A 15,193-nucleotide genomic window follows, 5' to 3' on the forward strand; every position below is an offset into this window, starting at 1 on the left:
GCGGCTTCTGCCCAAAGGCAAACGGGAGCAGCGCTTTGTTCTGGGGAGCGCCGTATCTTCGTCTTTAGCGTCTCTTGTCGCCTACATCTTAGCCAAAAGCTTTTCCTCTGTGTCTGGCAAGGAAAAACTGTGCCCTGCTGCAGGCACATGTTTATGGAATTTCAAGGTAACAAGCACAGGCTGCCTTCTCTCTCTCTGTCTCCCGAGGTGGGGGGGGGGGCATGGGCAGAATACCTCTTGTGCTCCTCCATTCCTTCCATTCCTCCACCCTTGGGCTCCTCAGGGTCAGGCCTACCTCCCCCAGGCCATGCGGCTTTCCCCCTCCCACACCCAGCAGCAGACAGCTGGGCGGGGTAGAGCTCTGACTTCTTTCACCACAGGAACCCAAGAGGCCTCCCAGGTTATTGAAGTGAAGGGAGACGACCATCCTTTGATGCATCGAACTCGGATTTATTGATCGATCAGCCACTTTATATAATAGTGTTAATTAACTTCATGCATATTACAAAATCCAAGCTCACGATAGGCTAACAGAGGAAACTCTAACCACTCCTTTTGTTTTACAATACCTATAATTGTTTATTAAAAACAGAACCAGTGTTCCCACTGTGATATGAAAGGTTCCCAAAACTTCCATATCTGTTCCCAGGGTGCCATCTTTTCCCAGAGAGGGTGTTTTGCTTGTTATGGGAAGACTGTCTGAGAACCTTATTGTTTAGAAAGTTATGCATGAGAGAGCCTAATTGTTTATAGAAATCAGCCTGGGAACTGCTTTTGGAACTGCTTTGCAACTGCCTTTTACTTTTCTCTCAACTGTATGCCTTCATGGCCTTTTTCTTTAAGCCATGCTTGAACTAAACTCTCCACACTTTCCCCGTCTTTTTCTTTTTGAGAAAGGAGGTTAGTTTGCCAGGTTTTCTCTATCATCCTACTAACCATATTTTGGATACAGCTACAGAAACCAGGTAAAATAAGTAAAAGCAATAAGAGTACACCTAATATCCCTATAGCATATATTACAAGGTTTCTTAACCATGGTCCCAATCCTAAACTTTTAAGCCCCTCATCAATTCCCAATCCTTCTTCTTCCTTAAGGCTGTTAAGCCCTAGCCGTAGCTCTTTTATCTTAGCATGAATAGATACAGAATGATCAGATAAATTCATGCAACACATCCCTTCAAAGTCTTCACACCCATGGCCTTGTGCTAGCAGTAAAAAATCTATGGCAGCTCTATTTTGTAAAACAGCGTGATTAACACTCTGTACATCTGCAGTTAACATATCTAATATCTGTGATGTCTTATTCAATTCACCCTTAGCCCAACACCCTATTTGTTTTGCTAAAGTCATTGCTTTGCTTGCAGCACCTCCTGGTAGGAGAGTTGCAACCACCACTTGTTTAAATTTACTCCAGAACCATGGATCTCCTATTTGACTACAGTCTAAGTTATGTAAGCTGCGCCTTTGCCTGCTTGTCTTATGACTTAGTTGCATTAACACAGATATATTAGGGTGGAATAATGATAACTTGCCTAAATAACAAGGTCCACCCTGCGACTGGGCTGGTATACCATTCCAGGCTCTATCTCCGCAAATTAGAAATATCCCTGTGGGTAATTTCTTAGGTGTCATGATACTAGAGCCTTTACATTGGTTATAAAGCTGTTTGGACACTATGTCTGGGCTTAGAGATGAATCCAGAGTAGCCCATGTCTGTTTATGCTGATTCATCTTTTGAGAATTAGAGTAATCAAAGCTGAACCACCCACCGTTGGAAGTGCTGGTCATGCTAGCATTTGCACTTCCGAAAAGACCTAACTCCTCAGGTGGGGAATGCAAAGGAGTATTAAGTGAATTAGCAGGCATTGGCGGTAGCCGTCACTCTGACTGGCAGTATACCCTTTTTGTGCGGGCAATTTAATATTTACCATTTTGCGCATACTTAAGGCGCGGTTATTAATAAGACTGCAGAATTCTTGAGGAGACCATACTGGTAGCCCTACCAAACACGTTCGAAATGGATTAGTAACTCCTCCAAGGCTGAGACAAAGCGATGACTGATTAATCTGTCTAGCAAGCGTTATCCATACATTATCTCTAGGTTGACTAAAGTGCGTTACCCTTAATTCTTCAGCTACCACTACACCAAGCAATATAACAAAAGTAAACCTCATTTTTCTGTTTTTACTTTGACCTTCTTTTTCTTATTAGTTTTTAACCTTACTGTTCCCGATACCTGAAGACCACACCTTTGTAACCTTCTAATGCAGTTATCTAATGCCTGATTGGGATCTCCTCTTATAGGCCCTACAACAGAATGTTGTGTTAAAGGTACCAGTTTTCTACACCTTACAGAGGCTATATATGATGCACTTTGAGCTTTAACCCTTTTCAAAATACACTGTATCTCCCACCGATAATAGGCCAAGATTTTCTGCTCATGAGATTCATAAAGGTCTAAAGCTGAGGCAGTATTTAGCCCTGTCTGATTCCGTAGTGCCCACTCCCCAATTATGTTCCCAGGTATGTCTATAATTACAGGTGTTACACCATAAATGAAAAAGTGACAACTGATCCACCCAAAAGGTCTTATCACAACCCCCACAACACAGTGCAACTCAAGCAGCACAATTTGGGCTGTGACATTCAAGGCAGTTCTCTTTTGCCAGTCCTCTTATATGGAAAGATGATAATGATTGAATAATGTCAATCAGTTCCCTGGTCGTCCGGCAACGGCGTGTTATGGCCCTGTCGATCGCTTTCGAGTGTCCCTTCAGTTGTAGCAGTAGTGGTCGCAGGATCAGGAGCAGCTTCTTCTCCAGACGGTCCTTGTCCTCTTCTGTGAGTTGGTTCACCAATCGCTCTGCTAACAGTTCCATGGTTTGTAGGCTGTCCACTGCTTCTGCTTGCAGAATATGATGCTTCCATACTCCCTTTTCTTGCCAGGCTATTGCAGCAGTTCTTGATTTCCTGTCAGCATCTGTAAATGCAGTAATGGCACCTGAGATAGGAGAATTCTCTCACTTTGGACGAGTTATCCAGTCCCAGTCCCCTATCCATTGAATCAAAGCTGGTCGAAGCTGATATGTTTCAATAGGGCAACATGCACCTAAGAGAGCTTCCTGCAGTTCCTCTGAATTAGTCAAATACCAGTCCAAGGTATCCTTTTTCATTGGTATCTTGATGGCAGCTGGTTCTGCCCCAGCCACCTGCAACATCCTTTCTCTGCCCTTCTTTATCAGATCCGCTAACATTTCAGTTTTTTGAAAAAGAGTCTTACTTTGCTGCAGTGGGGGGGAGATCCATTCTAATATCCGTGTTTCCCCCGTTTCTTGCTTGCATTGCATAAGTGCTCCCAAAAGATACTGTGGGCCCTTCCAAATGGTCAGATCTAAGGGGTAAGTCTTGATCCCTTCGATGAACATGTCCATGCATAACACAGCCCATAATTTGCTGAATGATCCGCTGTTTTTTGTCAGTAATACACACCGGATGAGTTGGGTCAGTTCCTTTCAACAGTGGACGCAACTCATCGAGCAGTTCATTGGGTATTCCCACCATTGGTTTTAACCACTGTAAATCACCCAAGAATTTTTGAGCATCATTTAAGGTGGTTATTTTTGTTTTTAATTGCAGCTTTTGAGGTTTGACAGTTTGTTCAGTCATAGACCATCCCAGGTATTTCCAGGGAGCAGTTGTTTGGATCTTCTCAGGAGCTACTACTAGAGAGTATTATGCCAGTGTGGTTCTTATTTCCTGGACTTGTTGTTGTGTGAAAGGCATCGGCTGAGCAAACAATACATCATCCATATAATGATATGTCACTGTATTAGGCCATTGCTTTCTAAGAGGTCGCAAAGTTGCACCAACATAAAGCTGACACAAGGTGGGGCTGTTGCGCATGCCCTGCGGAAGAACGGTCCATTCAAACCTCTGATCAGGTGCTTCTTTATTAATCGCAGGTAATGTGAAAGCAAACCGTCGCATATCCTGCGGGTGGAGGGTGATAGTAAAAAAGCAATCCTTTAGGTCAATAATCAGCAAAGGCCAATCCATCGGGATCATGGCTGGGTTAGGTAATCCAGGTTGTAATGAGCCCATAGGTTCCATCTGCTCATTAACAGCACGCAAATCATGGAGCAGCCTGTATTTCCCTGACTTCTTTTTAATTACAAAAATTGGAGTGTTCCAGGGGCTGGTAGATAAACGCAAGTGTCCCTGTTGAAACTGTTCTGAGATGAGCTGATGTGCGTGTTGAAGACTTTCCCCTTTCAAAGGCCATTGCTTAACCCATACCAGGGTGTCAACGATCCAGGTGATGGGAATTGGGAAAGTCCAAGCAATGGCTTTTACTCCAAAGGGTGTTTATTTGTCAAGACCACCCCTAGCTGAGCCATAATGTCCCGACCTATAAGGCATTGAACAGTAGGTGGTAACTGCACCACTGAAAAAATTGCTGTAAGCTGTTTCCCATCGATATAAACTCGGAGGGGGGGCGAGCGGCTAGCCAGGGTAAATCCTCCGACCCCGGATACTGCAGTGGCTGCTGGCTGCAAAGGCCAGTGCTGAGGCCAGCAGTTAGGACTAATAATGCTGGAATCTGCTCCAGTATCCAGCAGACCTGAAAATGACCTTTTTTGTCCTTTAAATTCTACTTCTACCTTTTTCTTGGGTCTCTCGGCAAGATTTAAAGTTTACAAAGTAAGTCCTCCTGTGGAACCAAAAGCACTTTTTCTCCTCTCTTGACTTTTTATGGGTTGTATTCCTTTAGTCATTTGCTCAAGCGGTACCAGCTAAGCAATCCTTTGTCCTTTATTTATTTGAAGAGGAGGAAAAGGGGTGTAAGCCATTACCATAATCTCTCCCGTGTAATCCGCGTCAATAACGCCAGGCAAAACAAACAGTCCCAATATAGATGCAGAAGATCTTCCGAATAGCAGAGCACCCACCGCTTTGTTCTGTATAATAATAGGTCCTTGGATCCCCGTTGGGATTTTTTGCGGGTGCGGAGTCATCAGTGTCACGTCTACTGCGGCTGCCAGGTCCATGCCGAGGCTCCCTGCTGTGGCGGGTTGGAGGCTCCCAGCTGCGGCGGGTTGGAGGCTCCCTGCTGTGGAGGGTTGGAGGCACGGGGGGGTGTTGTTGTTGCAGCGGCGACTTGTGTCTGGGCGCGGCTGCTGCGGGAATACGCGCTCCTGGGGAAGTTTCCCGACCTCCGTTTACAAGCGCTCGTATTATTAGTGTCCATACGGCACTTCTGGCACCAAATTCCGACAGCCTGGCATTCCCGACGTATGTGGCCTGTGCCTCCGCATCGGTAGCATTTCATGCGGCCCCCTTTATTTGATGCTGCAAAGGCGGCTGACGCTTGGAGACGTGCAAGAGCGGCTAACACCTGACTCTGAGAGGACTTTGCCTGTTCTTGCAAGCCTATTCCTAACTGTTTGATCGCGTCTACCACAAAAGCCTGCTGCCCGGTCGGTACGAGAGCCATCCTCTCTAATGCCTCCTCTATAGTCCAATTCGCACCTAAGGTATTAAGTACGTTCCTAGTAGCAGAATTACAATTTTGAAGTTCACTATGTTTAAGGAGGGCCCCACGCATATATTCCGGCACGCCAGCTCTCTCAATTGCAGCAGCAGCTTTATCAATAAAAGCGCCAAATGATTCCTCTCTGCCTTGCTTAATTCCCATATATACTGGTATCCCTCCTGGTTCCTTTACCCTTTCTATTGCGAGTCTGACTAACCTCATTGCCTCCCGGCACTTCTCCTGACTTATTAAGGCTTGTGCCTCAGTACGAAGGAAAGGTCCCAGACCCATAAGCTCATTAACAGTGACGCCATGGAGGGGGTCACCCGGCTGCCTTTGAACTGCCACGCACTCACTAACGAGCGCTTGCCAGTGAGCATTAAACAGCAATTGTTGATGTTGAGTAAAAATTTATTTAACTATGCCACGACAATCATTAACGAGAAGGATGCTGGTGTCAAAAATATAGTCGAGCATTTGTTTGGCTGGTTCGCTTTTAAATCCAAACTGACTAACAGTAGCTCACAATTGAGATAACATTTTCCAGTCAAGAGCAGTGATTGTCGCTTGTAGGCCCCCCCCGGCCTGAGGAGTGAAGACAACCGGACAAGCCAGTTCACTAGCCATACTTATCAGCTCTTGATCTCCCTTTTCTATTGCATCTTTGGCCAGGGAAGCCCACGCATCTCGTCTATCCCTCGCAATCGTCGCCGCTAGGTCGTTTTCCACCCCAGGGATCGACTGATTGCTTTTTGGGAACGGAGTATGCGTTTGTGGCCCCGGCTGCTGCGATACAGCAGATATGGGAGACTCAGAAGTGCTCTGTGTAGCCTGCGGCAAGGCAGACAATAAAGCACCCTGCGGAGCTTGGCTCGTCAGGGGGGGCTGGCTCATTAAAGGAGGCGGTGAAGCGGGTAATACAGCGCTCTGTGGAGCCTGGCTTATAGCCTGGCTCGCAGCCTGGCTCGCAGCCTGGCTCGCCGAGGGAGGTGGTGAGGCTGATAATAAAACCGTCCTCGTAGCGGGGCCGAGAGGAGTTCCCGACTCTTTATCAAACTCCCTGTCTTGATCGTATTCTTTGTTACGATCATGAGCGGCAGTAGCCTGGTGAGCAGCCCTTTTTTCAGCCTGAAACTGCAAGTTCGGTATTAACGACCCGCCATAATTTACCCCACTTCCTAGCAGTTTTATCATCGTCTAACGTAGCCTGACATAATATATCACCAAATTTACGCCATTCCGACAACTTGTGAACCGTGTGGGGATTTACAAAGATACCCCTTTCCAAACCATAAGCCAAAAGACCCGGTAATTCTTTCTGTAAATCTATCCCCTTAATCTGCCTTTTTTGCAGGAAAGTAATAAAAAGTTCATATGCGGCTTGCCTTTCCATACCTATATCATAAGTGCGCACTTTGCAGCTCCTCAAGGTCGCGGCCGCACGTATCGGCCAGGCCCGTCTGTACAGTCCCCTAGGGCACGGCGCTTCTCGGCGGGTTTTCCTCCGCTTTTTTATTCGCGCTTATTTGCCGTTCCGGCTGCTTCAGAACCTGAACCGTTCCTCACTTCCCGTGGTGGTTGCAATCCCCGTGGTGTTCGCTATCACGTCGGGGTCACCATTTATTGAAGTGAAGGGAGACGACCATCCTTTGATGAATCGAACTCGGATTTATTGATTGATCAGCCACTTTATATAATAGTGTTAATTAACTTCATGCATATTACAAAATCCAAGCTCACGATAGGCTAACAGAGGAAACTCTAACCACTCCTTTTGTTTTACAATACCTATAATTGTTTATTAAAAACAGAACCAGTGTTCCCACTGTGATATGAAAGGTTCCCAAAACTTCCATATCTGTTCCCAGGGTGCCATCTTTTCCCAGAGAGGGTGTTTTGCTTGTTATGGGAAGACTGTCTGAGAACCTTATTGTTTATAAAGTGATGCATGAGAGAGCCTAAATGTTTATAGAAATCAACCTGGGAACTGTTTTTGGAACTGCTTTGCAACTGCCTTTTACTTTTCTCTCAACTGTATGCCTTCGTGGCCTTTTTCTCTAAGCCATGCTTGAACTAAACTCTCCACACCAGGTGAGCAGCTCTGGTTTTTAACCCCTGTGTTTTCTCAGAGGTGGATGTAATTTTCAGTAGTCAAACCAAGTGCCAGTCTTAAAATCTGAGCATCCATTGGTGGTTTGGTGGTAGTGACCACAGCATCTCAGAAATCTCATTTCCGGTCAAACCACCACAAACTCACAAAGGGACTTCACCTTCGTCTCAGCAGAAGATGGCAAGGCAACTGCCTGGAGTGACTCAGACTCCATGCCTTCTTGCCTCAGCCAGGCACTGCTGGTGGGATGGGGTTACCACATGGAACAGAACTGCTCCACTCCTCCCAGTGTGAGGTAAAGCTGGGAAGGGGCCCTGGCAAAAGCGATGATGATCTCATAATACCCCTGGAGAGTCCCTTGGGGAGAATGCTGAGGTCTTGGAACAGATTATACATTGACTGAGAGGTAACTATGGAGATCATGGTAAAATATTATTATTTTGTGTGGCTAGAGTATAAGTTGCCAAAGCAGCTTATATGGTCACCTTATGGAAGAGATAGAATTAATTTGTGTCAAAGTATGTGGTTGCATTTAGAGGAGAATTGAAAAGGATTGATTGAGAGTGAATGTAGTGGAAACAAGCAACAGGAGAGATCTATGTGTTAAGAAAGAAGGAAGAAGAAGAAAAAGGGGAGAAAGAAAAAAACACTGAGGATTGGGATGTTGTTCAACACCTTCCCCCATCTTCTCCAGTTTTGCTAGCTGACCCAGGGCCAGCTGCAGGTCCCCTGTATCCTCAACTTCCAGAGCAAAGGGATCAGGGAAATACTGTTCCTACGGTCCCACCTGAGGATAATTATTGTATTTGCAGGGAATGTCCCGACGAAGGCAGGAATGATGAATCTGACTCCATGTTCTCAGAAGGCTAATTTGTTATTTTATGATACTATATTAAAGAATACTATACTATACTAAAGAATACAGAAAGTATACTTGCTAAAATGCTAAAAAAAATAATAATCAAAGCTCGTGACTCCAGAGTCTTGACACAGCTTGGCCCTGATTGGCCAATGAGTCAAAACAACTCACACCAGAATCCAATTAAACAGTCACTTGTGGGTAAACAATCTCCAAACACATTCCACACATGAGCACAACACAGGAGAAGCAAATGAGATAAGAATTATTTTCCTTTTCTCTGAGGCTTCTCAGCTTCCCAGGAGAAAAATCCTGGGCGAAGGAATTTTTCCAGCAAATGTGAATGTCACAGATAATAACAGTGAAAGGGGAGGGGGGCAGTATATCCTATCACCCCCTAGAACTAGAATAGGAACTCAGTATAGGACATCAGAAGCCCCCTAGTCCCAAGAGACAAGGGTACACCAGATGTCTCTCTGCCAGGTTCCCTTGGGGGGGTCAAGGGGAAGGGTTTGGATTTGTAATTGTACCAGTTACTACCCAGTATATAAGAGAGTTGAAAAAAGAATTACCCCCCCCCCCATGATCCCATAGGAGTGGGGGGAAAGATAGAGGAATACTTGGGAAATACAGATTATACATGAAAGGACTGGGATTTTATTTTGGGGATTTTGTTTGGGTCATCAGAGAAAGAAATGATTTTGCAGAAAGCTCTGCAGCTGGGGGAGGATGAACATCCACAAGCAGCAGGGGGAGGCTGGACCCAACGCACCTACGGTGGATGATGCCATCCCCCAGGTGGACCCCCAGTGGGAACCAAATAATCAGGCCATGATTACCGTGCTTATTTGACTAGGGCAATCAAATCGGCAGCTCTCAGAACAAACAACATAGCTGAGGCTATGTTGTTAGAACAGGAGAAACATGAAAGCCCTTCTCATTGGTTTGAGAGAATTAGGGATGCCTTGTGGAAGCATGGGGGCATGGATCCTGAGGGACCAGCCTTTGGCATATCACTGAAGGTACAATTTCTTACTAAATCCTGGCCTGATATAAGGAAAGGAGTACAGAAAGATGAAGAGTGGCAGAATAAGCCTCTGGAGGAATTGGTTAGCAAAACACAGCAGATATATGTAAGAAGAGATGAGGAAAAGGCAAAGGCAAAGATGATGGCAGAGTTTTACAGCCCCGAAGGAATAAACTGCAGGGTTCAAGGAGTCCCTCAGGACAGAGTGAATGGGGTCCGCCACAAGGATGTGGCAGAGGTATTCCCTCCTCAGCAGGGGAAAGCCAACCCAAACAGTGGTTGGGAAGGAATCAGTGTCCTATCTGCAGGGCAGAGGGACACTGGAAGTGGGACTGTTTGCAAAAACAGCTGGACCCTCAGGAGAAGGAAGTCCAGAGGATAATGGAAATGGATTGTTAGGAGTGTCAGGGGCCCACCACACTGGAGCCCTTGTTAACTTTTAAGGTGGGTCCAGATCAAGAGGAGGTATATTTTCTGGTAGACACAGGGGCCCCTTGATCCACTTTAAATTTTATCCCTGTCCGGAAAATTAATCCACAAACACCCTAGGTTTATGTCCAAAAAGGTGACTGAGGAATCCTTTAACTTTATTCAAAGAAAGAGAGAAGTCATGGGGCATTTCCCCTGGGGTCTCTCAAATTTTTGGAGTATGCAGCCTCCTTTTTATTCTAATTTCCCAGCCACGTTTCCTTCTGTCTTTCCCCATTGTCTGAGGTACTTGAGAGGTACAGACTTCTCTAAATGCTTAATACCTATTACCTACTGATACAGGTAGACCTAATTGGTCATTTTATCAATCTATTTCACCTGATTGGCTAATTAAAAGATGCCCATTTATAAACAATCTTATGAGAATAACAAGAAAACAGACAGTAGGAAAAACAACACCTGCAGGTTGTTTTTAATAATAAGCTATCAGTGTTTATCTTCAACTCCCTAAAGTCTGCCTGGCCGATTCTGGGAAAACTTATCTAGCTTTCTCTCTCTCTGACCAGGCTGTCACATCCCCATCTCAGTATCTAATTTTATTTTTCAGCACACCTACAGTTTGTTTGTAAGGACAAATCCCTCATTCCTTTCATCCTGAAAATTGTCAGAAAGATCCTTGATTATTCAAGGAGTGAGTGGAAAGAAAGAGCAGGAGTGTTTTATTCAACTGCTGTTAGTAGATGGGGGGGATGTAAGAGACGGTCCAAAGTTTCCCTCATTTGCCTCACAGAGACTAAGATCCTGAAGACCCTGATCAGAGTTCTGGCCTGATTGAGGTGGATGCTTGCCAAGTGATTGTTTTCAGGTGTGCTTGCTGTGCTGCCATGGTACACTGCTTTGAGCAGGGCCTGGCAAGTAGCGGCCTGCTCTGTACACTCACACCTGCTTCACGATCCCTGCTAATCACAATAGCCCATGAATTTCCCCACCTCTTGGCCAGATGCCACTCCCTTTAGAGAAAAACTATAAAAAGTAACTTTCTAAGGTAACTTTGGTGATTCACCACAGAAGATCCCTCATCTGCCTCATGACTGCCATCAAGGACTGAGATTGAAGTCCCCCCCCCAAGGACTGAGACTGAGACCCTTAAAATTCTAACACAGGGACGCTGGCCTGACTGAATCGGGATGTCTGCCAAGTGTTGCCTGCAGGTGTGTTTGCTGGACCAAATTTGCTCTAAACCTGGACACTAGGGAACAAAGAAAAGGAAATGGAATTTCTGATAGACACAGGGGCAATGTATTTGGTGTTAAATAAAGCTTTAATAACAATAACAGATGATTATGTAATGGTAAAAGGGGCAACTGGCCAATCTGAAAGAGCTTCTTTTTGTAGGCCATTGAAATATAAACTTGGGAAAAATGGGGAATTCGTAAGTTCTTATATATGCCCAATGCTCCATCAGTACTTTTGGGTAGAGATTTATTGGAACAATTAGAAGCAAAAATAATATTCAAAAATGGAGAGATTACTTTAGAGGTTAAGGACCAGCAATATGTGTAATTGTTAAGCCTGATGCTAATAACCAATGAGGCTACGGTTGGAAGTGAGGATGAGATTCACAGGAAAATACTGGAACAGGTATTTCCTGGGGTGTGGGCTTCTAACATACCAGGGAGAGCAAAGAATGCACCCCCAGTGCAAATTAGGCTTAAAGAAGGAAAACAACCAGTTAGGCTCAAGCAGTACCCTTTGAGAAAGGAAGACAAAGAAGGGATTAGCCCAGTAATCGAACACTTTTTACAGATAAGGCTATTAAAAGAGTGTCAATCTGAGTTCAATACTCCTATTTTACCTGTTAAAAAGTCTGATGGATCATACTGAATAGTACAAGATTTAAGAGCTGTTAATAAGATAACTGAGGATTTATACCCAGTGGTTGCCAACCCTTATACTCTGTTAACTCGTTTACCATCTGAACTAACATGCTTTACTGTTTTAGATCTGAAAGATGCTTTCTTTTGCCTTCCTCTCCATGAGGCCAGCCAGAAAATTTTTACATTTGAATGGGAAAACCCCAAAACTGGACACAAAGCCCAGCTCACATGGTGAGTTCTGCCACAAGAGATCAAGAAGTCCCCTACAATATTTGGAGAACAACTAGCAAAAGATCTGGAATCCTGGGAAGCTCCATCAGAAGGACAGCTGTTACAGTATGTGGACAATTTCCTGGTAGCTACCAAAACTCAAGAGGCATGTATGGAGTGGACGGTAAGCCTCTTAAATTTTTTGGGCTGACAGGAGTATAGAGTATCCCAGAACAAAGCCCAAATGGTGAAACAAACAGTTGTTTATTTGAGCTACGAGGTTGGTGCTGGACAAAGAACTTTAAGATGAGATTGCAAGGAAGCAATATGCCAGACCCCAAAGCCTCAGACAGTAAAAGAACTAAAAACCTTTTAAAGTATGACTGGGTAGTGCAGGCTGTGGGTTTATAATTACGGACTGTTAGTCAAATCCCTATATGCCTTGATTACGGAAGGAAACAGAGACCTCCAATGGACAAAAAGAAACATGAGCCTTCGGCCAACTGAAGAATGTCAGCTCCAGCCCTGGGACTTCCAGATGTGAGTAAACCATTCTTTTGGTTTTCTCACGAAAAGTAGGGAATTGCTTTGGGATGCTAGCACAAGATTTGGGCCCGTACCGCAGGGCAGTCACCTACCTCTCTAAGCAGCTGGATGCAGTGGCTAAGGGATGGCCAGGATCCCTCAGAGTGGTTGTGGCAGTGAACATCCAGGAAGCATGCAACTTCACCCTGGGCCAGAGGATGACTGTGCTAGTGTCCCACACAGTGTCTGCAGTGCTGGAAGTAAAGGGGGGACATTGGCTCTCCCCACAGAGATTCTTGAAATACCAAGACATAATGGTAGAACAAGATGATGCAGAAATTGTGGTAAATAACATTGTGAACCCAGCTTCTTTCCTCAGTGGCAGTATGGGAGAACCGGTGATCCATGATTGCCTGGAGACTATCGAAGTTACCTACTCCAGTCACCCAGATCTGAAGGACACCCCTCTCAAGGACACTGAGACCTGGTTTACTGATGGAAGCAGCTATGTCATCAGTGGAAAAAGGCATGCTGGATATGCAGTTACCACAAGCAGAGAGGTAATAGTCTGGATCATTACCAACCAACACCTCGGCACAGAAGGCTGAAATAATTGCCTTAACCTGGGCTTTAGAGCTGGCAAAAGGAAAGAAAATAAATATTTACACAGACTCGAGGTACGCATTTGGGGTAGTCCATGCGCATGGAGCCATCTGGAAGGAAAGAGGACTGTTGAACTCACAAGGAAAAAGCATTAAACATGCACAAGAGGTAATAAAACTGTTGGAGGCAGTCCAGCTACCTCAAAAGGTAGCCATCATGCACATCAAGGTGCACCAAAAAGTGAGCTCTGAATTGGAGGAAGGGAATGAGCTGGTGGACAGAAAGGCAAAAGAAGCAGCTAAAGGTGAGGTTGTTGAGACAGTTGAGGTGGCCTTAATCCCAGATGGACAAATTTCTATTGAAGGTAAGCCAAGGTACAGTAAAAAAAGAAAAAAGGCTTATTGAGAAAGAAAATGTAAGTTATAATCAAGAGGGGTGGGCTGTTACAAATGAAGGGAAAGGAAGACTTGTCATCCCCTCTTATATGCTATGGTCATTAGTGAAAGATGAACATGAGAAAAAACATTGGGGAATAGATGCCTTGTATAATTACTGGAAAGACAGAATCCTAGCCAGAAATTTGACAGGTACAGTGATTCAGGTGACTCGTCAATGTAGCCTTTGACTCCAAACTAATCCCAAAAATATTCCTAAACCAAAACTTGGGCAAATTGGAAAAGGATATGGACCTGGACAGCAATGGCAAATTGATTTTTCAGAACTACCCAGGAAAGGGGGTTACCGATACCTTTTGGTGTTAACAGATACCTCTTCAGAGTGGCCAGAAGCTTTCCCTACGAGAACTGCCAAAGCGTGGGAGGTAACCAAAGCATTGTTACAAGAAATAATGCCACACTTTGGAGTCCCAGCCACAATGTCTTCAGAGAGAGGGCCACATTTTATTTCAAAAATTGTGCATCAAATTAACCACCATTTAGGCATAGACTGGGAACTTCATACTATCATCCTCAGTCAAGTGGAGAAAATGAATCACTTGATTAAGCGGCAAATAATAAGACTGGGACAAGAGGCAAAGTTACCTTGGCCTCAGGCTCTTCCATTAGCATTATTAAAAATCCGGACCAAACCAAGAGTAAAAAAAAAAATTGAGTCCCTTTGAAATACTGTATGGAAGGCCCTATGGAATTCAAGAAAGGACAACACCCACTCGAGTAGGGGAAGAAACCCTACACAAATATGTAGTGGCCCTAAACAAACAACTTCGAGAAATTGAGAAACATGTGACTGGGGCTCAAAGCTGAGAATTAGATGGACCAGTACATGATGTACAGCCTGGGGATTATGTATATGTTAAGTCTTTTGCAGAGAAGACTCTGGAACCGCAGTGGGGGGGACCATTCCAAGTGCTCCTCACCACCTTCACTGCAATCAAGATTAAGGAACAAAGCACCTGGATCCATCATTCCCAAGTGAAGAAGGCTCCCGAAGGACTCTGGAAAGCTATACCAGGTGACAATGAACTGAAATTAAAACTTTCTCAGGAAAATAAATAGGGTATGGGTAAAATGATAAGCATAGTTTAAGAATAAAAGTTTGTAGTTATAATGGATAATCAAGTGGGTGTAGCCTGGAGAGTTGTAGCATTTGTGATTATCACTATAGCCACAGCTAATGCAGTACCGCTTGCATACAATGTGACTGGTGCCAAGGGAAAGCTTATGACTCCGACTCCCATAAGTCTCTGTATCAGATGCTAAGAGTTACAAATGCAGCTGTGTGGGAAAGGAAAGCTATTTGGGGATGTGAATATGCGTTTGTCCAGGATGGGTTCCATGAATCTCATAAAAAACCCATGAAACTTATTCAAATTGACCCTGAATGCTATGACAAATGCTTAATTAATTGCCCGGAGTTTAGACTCAAAATAGAAGGTTGTGCAATCAAAGATTTTAAGATTGATTATAACTCAATTTTGTACTGCTCCCTGAATGGATAGGGTTAAAATAACTCAACCAGTACCAACACTGAGAGAAACCATGACTACTCAAATCACTCTAGA

Source organism: Ammospiza nelsoni, chromosome W, assembly GCF_027579445.1.
Source record: "Ammospiza nelsoni isolate bAmmNel1 chromosome W, bAmmNel1.pri, whole genome shotgun sequence".
Classification (NCBI taxonomy): domain Eukaryota; kingdom Metazoa; phylum Chordata; class Aves; order Passeriformes; family Passerellidae; genus Ammospiza; species Ammospiza nelsoni.